This window comes from Pinus tabuliformis, chromosome 3_1, assembly GCF_031772625.1.
Source record: "Pinus tabuliformis cultivar Carrire ecotype Pingquan chromosome 3_1, CPIR1, whole genome shotgun sequence".
Taxonomy (NCBI): Eukaryota; Viridiplantae; Streptophyta; class Pinopsida; order Pinales; family Pinaceae; genus Pinus; species Pinus tabuliformis.
The window spans coordinates 103,833,863-103,842,965 of NC_142301.1; positions in this window are offsets into that span (position 1 = coordinate 103,833,863).

Genomic DNA, 9,103 nt, shown 5'->3' on the forward strand with positions numbered 1-9,103 from the left:
GGAATGGATGATGGTTTGGATCAAGTCAGATAAACTTTTCAGCTCTATTCTCACTCAAGACATGCATGAACACCCTCAACAACACAAGGCTTTAGACCACTAATGCTCAATAGTTTGTAGATTTAATGGATTGATGGAGAATACTGACAGTACCAGCAGATTGCATACATGAACATATATGAATGGCTAGCTATAGGCAGCAAATGAGCTTACTAACTATACTGGCAGATGCATATATAATAACACATATAAATGGTTGACTACAGGCAGCAAAGAAGCTTGCAAATCTAATATATCAAAGCAGAGATAAGATGAGAGTTATCTGGCCTTAGACGGAAAGAAAACTTGAACACATTGTTCAAGTGCAAACATAGAACATCAAAGAGAATGGACATTGAACATATAATGGCAAAAGAAGCTTATATTCCTAGAATGAAGATGAGAAGCTTGAATGAACAGAGGAGGAATAATCTCTAAAAGTTGAACCCCTATTACATTTTGCTTTCAGATATTTATAGTTCTTTACAATGATGCTGAGCCTTTTGAGGCTTGAGAGGTCTTAATCTATCCCTTTATCTCTTCAACTGATTGATTCCCTCAATAGGCAGCATGGTTCAGAGGTTTTTTCTTCTGACAGAAGAATAACCTCATTCAGATATTTTGGTTAGCTTGTTGCACTGTCTGGGAGCTCTCTTGTGCCAGAGATGCCCCATGATGCTTGTTTTGATGAGCTGCGCTATGGCCTTTGATCTTTCTGTTTCTTTTGGACAGCTGCGCTCTCTACTACATGATCTCTGATGTCTTCGGTTAAGCCGTGCTGTTGATGCTCCTTGATCTTGTTTGATTTGGCTGTGTGTTGTGTCCCTTCCAATGATTTAACAATGCATGCTTTTGTTATAGCAGAACAGCACTGCCCCTGTGATGGACCTCTGTTGAAAACAATGTATATTTCTATTTTAAACAAAAAACACAACCATCACTGCTAAATCCCACCTTCTCTGTCCTTTCAGACTTCAAAGGTCTTCAAAAATGGTTCATTTTTCTCTCGGGTGTGCCCCAATCACCATCACAATTCAAAAAAGCCTACATCCTGTGTGCTTTCCTTGTATTTGGAAATCTATCGAATCATTGAAAATTTATGAAAAAATAGCCCTGGTAGACTTCAAATATCATATATTCCACTTCCCGTACCCTTTCAAGTCCCCAGCTCATCGCATCAGCACTATCATGTATTCCTTTGTATTTCATTAAAGCAATGAATACACACAAAAAGGTGTTGAAAATGGCTTTAGCGTAGACCTCAAGTTTTATGCAATATTATCTATATAACCATCGGGTCTGGTTCTCACGTCGCACCCGTATATATGTAAATGGCTCGCCCCATGGTTAGCGCCAATAGCAATATAGCGATGCGACTTGTCGCAATCGCTAATCGCTCAATGCTTGGGTCATTTACATAACATAATTATACTCCCCACCAATGCAACCCGCCGATTCGATCATCGAAGATCATTGATCGGTGGTGTCATGCACCCGCCTTTAGACTATCCTCTCTACTCGACCGAGTGCAATTAGCCGCCTAGATCTAGGCCGTTGATTGGCCAGATCTAACGGTTAATGTGCCTCAACTGTTAAAGCCTGCATTTGTGGGTTTTTCATGGTTTTTTAAACATTTTTGCCTCCTGATAGATGTATTTCCGCCCTTCCAAGGGCTCTCCTCTTGCACGGATTTTGATCATTAAATGAACTTTAAGCAAAAATTGAAGATTTCAAGAGCACAAATTGATCATTGGCATGATTTTAAGCAACTTTGGAGACTCTAGGAGCCTATATGGATCCATTTGTGGGATTTTTTCAAACAAGGCTAACAATGGCTCCTTTTGGGGATGAAATCCTCCCTCTGAGGTTTCCAGGATCACAGATCAATGCCTTTCTTGAAAAACAAATTCAAATCTTCCATCTAGTGTTCCATTGGGCATGGAGTCTATTTTGCAAATGAAATAAAAACTGGAAAAACATATTTACAATGACAAGGCTTTTAAAGCCTTAAACGAAATAAAGTTTCAAGAACCGCCCATTTATTGGGCTACCAAAAGTATCTTCTCCTTCTAGACTATGTAGAATGAATGTATTGTTCTACTGAACTTGAGCGATGAAAAACAGACCTGTCCATAAGGAGTCAAACTTTCCATGATTACCTTTCTTTTCCTTAAATGCATCTCATTTAAGCACCCAATCACCAACTTGGAAATTGTCCACTTTTGCCTTCCTGTCAAAGGTTTCTTTGATTTCCTTCTAATGAGCCTTTGACTTCTCAACCAGCTACTCTATGATCTGATGTAGTTTGACCAGGCTATTCATTCTTCTTACCATGTCAATCTCTTCCTCTTGTTCTTCTTGCAAGAATTTAGCCACAGGGAGAATCAACTGGATAGGGAAAATAACATCAGCACCATAAACCAGTTTAAATGGTGAATTCCCTATGGAATTTTTGATGGTAACTCTCTCAGCCCATAGTGCAAACTTCAACTTGGAATCCTAGCTCTTTTTGTTGTCCTTTAACGGTTTTTTCATTACCCTTATCAGACTCTTATTAGATGATTCTGCCAGGCCATTTCCTTGAGGATAATATTAGGTAGAATGCACCACTTGAATTCCCATGGATTCAGTCATGTCCATCAATTTTTTTGCCTTGAAAGTTGCTGCATTATCAGTGACTAGTTTGGTTGGGCAACCAAATCTAGTGAAAATATTCTCATTCAAGAACTTTATGACAACTTGATGATTGGCATTCTTGAGTATAGCCTCAATCCACTTGGTGAAATAATCAGTGGCTACTAAGATCCATTTGTGTTGGCCACTGGAATGTGGGTTGTGTTAGAGCCTAGATTGACCTCAAGTTGAATTGAAGCAATTCTAGGGTAACCACAAACCACGCTTAACCTGGTAGCTAGCCCTACCAGGTTGGGAGAGGGCTCTCTCCTTGCGAATCTCAATCAAGGTCACTAGATCAAATATGGATTTTAGGCTAGGTATAGTAGCTCTAGGGTTTTTGATTGATTTTTGTTGGTTTTGTTGCTAGATCAAATGGAGCAGGCAGCTTTGGGTCTGGGAAATCAAGTCAGGATGCAGGGTGTTCTATGGGGCGAGGTAGGTAGGTGTTTTGGCACTTGGAATTGAGTGAGATGAAAGGTCTAAGACTGGCGACAAGCTAAGGAGGTTATTTAAAGATCATGTATCCTTCTCAAACAGTAGAAAACATCAAAAACTGAATGGTTTCCCAAGGCAGAGCACTGTAAACAATGAATTCTACCTATCTATCTTGATATCATTCAGCTAGACAGCAATGAATTAGATTGTGGCATACATAAAACATGATAAAAATTGATAACAGAAGAAGGAAGTATGCAAAAACACCATACCACAAGTATCCCACAAAAATAGCTGCAAATCCTGGTTTATTTCCTTGCCAAACTGCTGATAAAGGTGTACAATGTAGCTCAGAGCATCCAAGAGAGTCCAACCTCACCAGATGACCAAGAAAACACATAATATAGACATCTAAACTACTCATACTGACCATCAGGGGTCGAATCCATGAGAAGAGGAGCAGTTTTAACCATTTCCCAACTAAGAACTAGAATATAGGTAGTCAAACAACTTGCCTCTATAAGCATGGAAATTGATTCATTAACCCCCAAAATACCTCAAACTGATGAATCTACCCTCTAAGATCATTTCACAAATACATTTACATACCATGACATTACTTACAATCATAAATTCATCCATGAAGAGAGAAAAAGTCAACTTGCAGTGAAAGTAGGCAAAAACTGGATTTTTTAGCAAATTGGCTCTATGTGCAGTGTCACTGGCCAAGTGTGTAGCGCCGCTTCAGGCCTAGTTTTGGAGGCCTTCTGCTTGGCCAAATTGAGCCCAAGATAGCTAATTTGAAAGGTATTCCTGTCTAGTTTCTGTAACTTCTTGAATTTTTGTATTTGGAGGTCATTTGTCCCCTCAAAAGTGAAATCTCCCAAGGCTACTTCTGTGTGTCCAAAAAGAGGCAGAGATGTCATTTTTTGGTAGTTTTTTGACCTTTTGGTGACCTAGTTTTGCTCCAAAATTGCTGAGATTTTTTGGGTTTGATGCTCTCATCATGCTAAATCCAGATATATAAGCCATTTCTTCAAAAATTCCTCCAGTCAAAAGCGCAACGCTGGAGGTGCTGCACACCTAGGGCAATTTTCTGTGTTAAAACTTTCGAAATTTGAAAATGACAAAAATCAATCAAAACTTGCCCAGATTTGGCACAAGGCACCACCATTATTTTATTTGATGGGCTAGTGAGGCTTCAGCCAAGATTTTCAACTTATCTTGCTCCTTTTTGCTCCTTAAGGCCTTCCTCAACCTAGCCTTAAGCTTCCTAATTCTCATATTGCAAATTTTGCTTCGAGTCATATAATGATATGACATCTGCTGGAGAATTATATTGTCCCTGTTGGTCTTGTTGATTAGTCCTTCAAGATGCAAGCTGACCCTCTCAAGCCAAGTTTCCTGGTCATGTTCAATCTCTTGCTCATACCCATAATCAATGTCTATTTTCATTGTTTTCCTTTGGTTTTGAAAAATGTGGTTGTATATGGATGGTTTTGTGGATAATAGTGTGAAAATAGGGTGGAGGAATGAAATGGGCAGAGTTTATGAAGGAGGGAGTCTGAAAATGTATGTGTGAACAGAGTTTAGGGATGGGAGTAGGGTTTAGGGATATAAGTAGGGTTTAGGGATGTTGTATGTGGGAAAGGGGTTTTAGGGAAAATATATGTGGGAATGGGGTTTAGGAAGTGATAGAAAATCAATAAGTGAGGAAAACACTAGTGGAGTAAGGAAAACTAGGGTTTTGAATATGGGAGTGAAAAACACCAAAACTTGACAAATAAAACCATAAACCACAAAGGATGGTTGATATACTTACTTGCAAGAGGGGAAATTTGGATGATTTGAGGAAAATTGGGTGATTTGGAGCGATTTGGGGCTTAGCTTCCAAGTGCGCAGTGCCTCATCTAGGTGTGCAGCACCTCCCAGGTGCGTAGCGCCTGTGTATTTTTACACTGAGAATGACTGCTAGGTACGAAGCGCCTCCTAAGTGCATAGCACCTTTTTGTATACCATGTTTGAAGGCCTTCCTGATGTTCGAATTGGGTTTAGGAAATCTCATTGGAAATATTGTCAAGTCTACTTTCTAGAACATCTTGAATTTTTCAATTTGGAGTTCATTTTCCCTGTCAAAAGTCCAATCTCCCAAGACTTGTCAAAATGAGTAGAATGAGGCTGCCAAAATGCATAGTGTTGTTGCAGTCAACTTTTAAAGGTCTTCCTCAACTCCAAATTGAGCTCATGATAGCTCATTGGAAATATCTTTGTGTCTACTTATCATTTGATTCATCAAGAAAGTCATTTGGTCATTCCATCTAGGAGAAAAATTGATTTTACCAAGGTCACTCCAGAGGTGCAGCAACCCTCCTGAGGCAAATGATGTTTTCGACATTTCTCCCAAACCATGAAACTTGTGTAAAAAATGAAAGAGGTTTTTCTTCTTGGGTCAATGATGGACAAAAAAATCTCTCACTTTTTTCAAATTCATCTTCTATTTCTCAAAAACATCATTTGAATAAAACCTATCCCGATATGTGGAACAGGGGATTTGTAGAAATGAAGGGAAATGAAGGGGATAAGGGGCTTCTAAATTCTTGAGAAAATTTTGGAAAATAGGGAGGGATGTTAGGAAGCAGGGGAAAGTGGAATTTCAAATATTGAGTGAGGGGAAGGGGTCCAAAAGGGCAAAACACAGGCCTAGCCTAGAAAATTGTCAAATTGTAGCAATAAGCTAGGGTTTGTGGGAAAATGATGAATTTGAGGGATATTAGTGATGGGAAGTGCTTAAGAAGGTATATTAAGGATAGGGGAAGGTGTATGAGCATCAAGATACAATTTTTTTTGATGATTTGACCATCCAAGAAAAATTACCTTCAAAACCCTAGGAGAGGGAAATGAGCCTTACCCAAGTACAACTGAAGCACGAACAAGGTGTAAAATGACCCATTGGAACCTGAAATGATGATGACAACTTTTTGAATGATGGTACACTTAGCCAAATGGTGACATGGACCGACACTTGGAAAACTTTGAAAGGAGTGAAAACAAATCCTAGACCTAATACCTAGTGACCAAATTTTACTTGAAGACTCACTGAAATGACAAAATTTGACTTTGACACCCTAAGACCACTTTGTAAGAGCATGTTTGATCGTTGGTGGAAGGCTTCAAAGACTGACACTAACATTAGCTCCATTGGGGATGGTAGCTCCTTGGAGGTTCCAAGAACACCGTAGACCAAGTAGCCTTATCCATTGGGCATGGGGTCAAAACACTCAATTTGAAATGCATGACTGTAAACTAAGGACTTGATGACACAAACTTACTTTTACTCAACTAAAAACTGACTTGATACTAAAACGCAACTGACAAAATGGAAAAGATACTCAAAGTGGATCTTATTCAATAAAACCTACTCTAACTATTCCATTCAGCACTTGATCAGGTGAAATAAAACAACCAATGCAACCAAGTAAGAATTTTGGTTGTTGTTTGAATTCTTTGCAAGTGCTTCCTTATGAACAACAAGAGAGAACTACTGAAAGGAAACTCCCATGAAAAATTGTAAACAGATCCAAATTTTCCCAGATTGAATAATATGGATTCTCTATCTGACTCCAAAATTACTGCACAAGGATCTTGAAATTCATGTGCACTGGGACTTAGCTCATCCAATGGATTACTTTTCTTCTCCTCATACCATGAATGCAAACTTTCATCTGAGCTTTGTGACGAGACTCCTACTGAAAATGACAAAGAAACCGGCTGCTGGATCAAATTTGTATCAATACTTTTTTCAAGCTCACAGTTAGCTAATGGAGAAGGACTTTGACTATAGACATCATCCAACACATCAACTATTGGATCATGAAAAACTTGAAAAGACTGTTGCAACCCATTTTCTATTGGTTCCAATGAGATTGCATGATTTTCTACAGGCTGCTCATTTGAAGATATACTATGCGAATTTCCCTTCAGAAACTAAAATGATTCAAAACAGAATGGTATGGAATCATCTTGCATCATTTGATCATATGTTCCAGCTTCCAAATCTTCATCTGCAACCTGACATTCAATGGCATTCGGTGGTTCAAATTTTTCTTCACTTTCTTCCTCACTTCCATAGCTAATATGTAATGGCTGATCACTGTATTCAAGCTGCTGAAAGTGAACTTCCTCCTTCCGCAAACCAGCTGCTGATTTGTATGCAAGACTAGCTTCTGTTTGGAGAACATAATCATCATCATACTAATCAAACTGAGGAAAATCATCAGTATAAAACAAATCATGAAGCATACATGTCATATCAACAGATCTCTCTTCTCCAAGATGATCTATAAAACAGTCATTATCAGATCTATGACAACTGGGATAAGAAAGAAAATGTTTTGGATCAGCCACTTGTTCTTCTTCAATCAGCAAGCCATGGTCTTGAACATCATACTCATTCCTTGTGGTGATCTTTTGCATCATCTCTTCGATTACACTTACCAAAATGTCAAGCTTTACCTCTAAAGATGTTGATTCTTCTAGATCTATGTTCTTCCTCTCTTCTTCCTTCAACTTTGCCCTTTTGATCAGCAAATTAGCCTCTACATCTACTGCATTATTCTACATCTCTTCAAGTGTTGCAAGGTTCCTTTCTCTCAGCTGAAACTCCATTTCCAGATCAAAGGCATCTAGGTAGTGTAAGAGAGCGGATCCAGGAGGAGGCCTTATATTAGTAGGCATTGAAAAATAGACTTGGTTAAATCTGGCAGAAAACTGTTGTACTGTCTCCCCTGGCAATCTTTTCAACTGGTTATATTATTCTAGAAGCAAGAAAGGGTTTTGTCTAACCACCCACTTGTCGAGGAAAACTTTGACGAACTGCTGGAAATCTGAGATGCTCACATCAAGCAGGGTTTTGAACCAACTCTTGACTTTGCCTTGTAAAGAAAGAGCAAAAAGCCTAATACTGACATCCTCTTCATCAACTTCAAAAAGGTCAAGAAAAGACTCAAAATTCAGTACATGTCTCTCAGCAGTGATGTTGTCACATTCGCCATCAAATCTTGGTAGATATAGGTAATGATTTTTAGGGAAAGCATGGGATATAGGAGGTAGGATCAGAGGCTTGTATCTATCTGGAATTTTACAAGGTATAGGAATATGTGCAGAAGGTGTAGAATCAGTCTTGGTCTGTTTAGGCTCATCAGTTTGACGATGGTCATCACAAGATTTGGAAGAAGGGTCTTGATCAAGGTCAAAGGCATGCGAATTTTTTGTATTCACAATCTTCAAAGGGAAAGAATCAAATGCAGGTCTAGGATCTTTTCTCGAATATAGTATACTTTGTAAATCATTTTTGAAATTCTTGGGAAAAGAGAAGAAATAATTTATAACAAAGAACATAATGTCTTGGATGAAATTCCAACTTGAATATCTAATCTTTCCATATTGTCCTTTCATGTTTCTGCTGGATGGGTTCATCCTCTAGTGGAGTCTTTGGATCTGATTTTGAAACTGATTTAGAGTTGCCAGGTGAAGGATTTCGGCATTCTTGTGTCTAATCATTGTCCACCATCAACAATCAGATCTAAACTTGATACATTTTACTGAGGAACATAAAACTACGATTCCCTAGTATGGTCGCCACTATGTTAGAGCCTAGATTGACCTCGGGCTGAATTGAAGCAATTCTAGGGTAACCACAAACCACGCTTAACCTAGTAGCTAGCCCTACCAGGTCGGGAGAGGGCTCTCTCCTTGCGAATATCAGTCAATATGACTGGATCAAATATGGATTTTAGGCTGGTATAGTAGCTCTAGGGTTTTTGATTGATTTTTGTTGGTTTTGTTGCTAGATCAAATGGAGCAGACAGCTTTGGGTCCAAGAAATCAAGTCAGGATGCAGGGTGTTCTATGGGGCGAGGTAGGTAGGTGTTTTGGCACTTGGAATTGAGTGAGA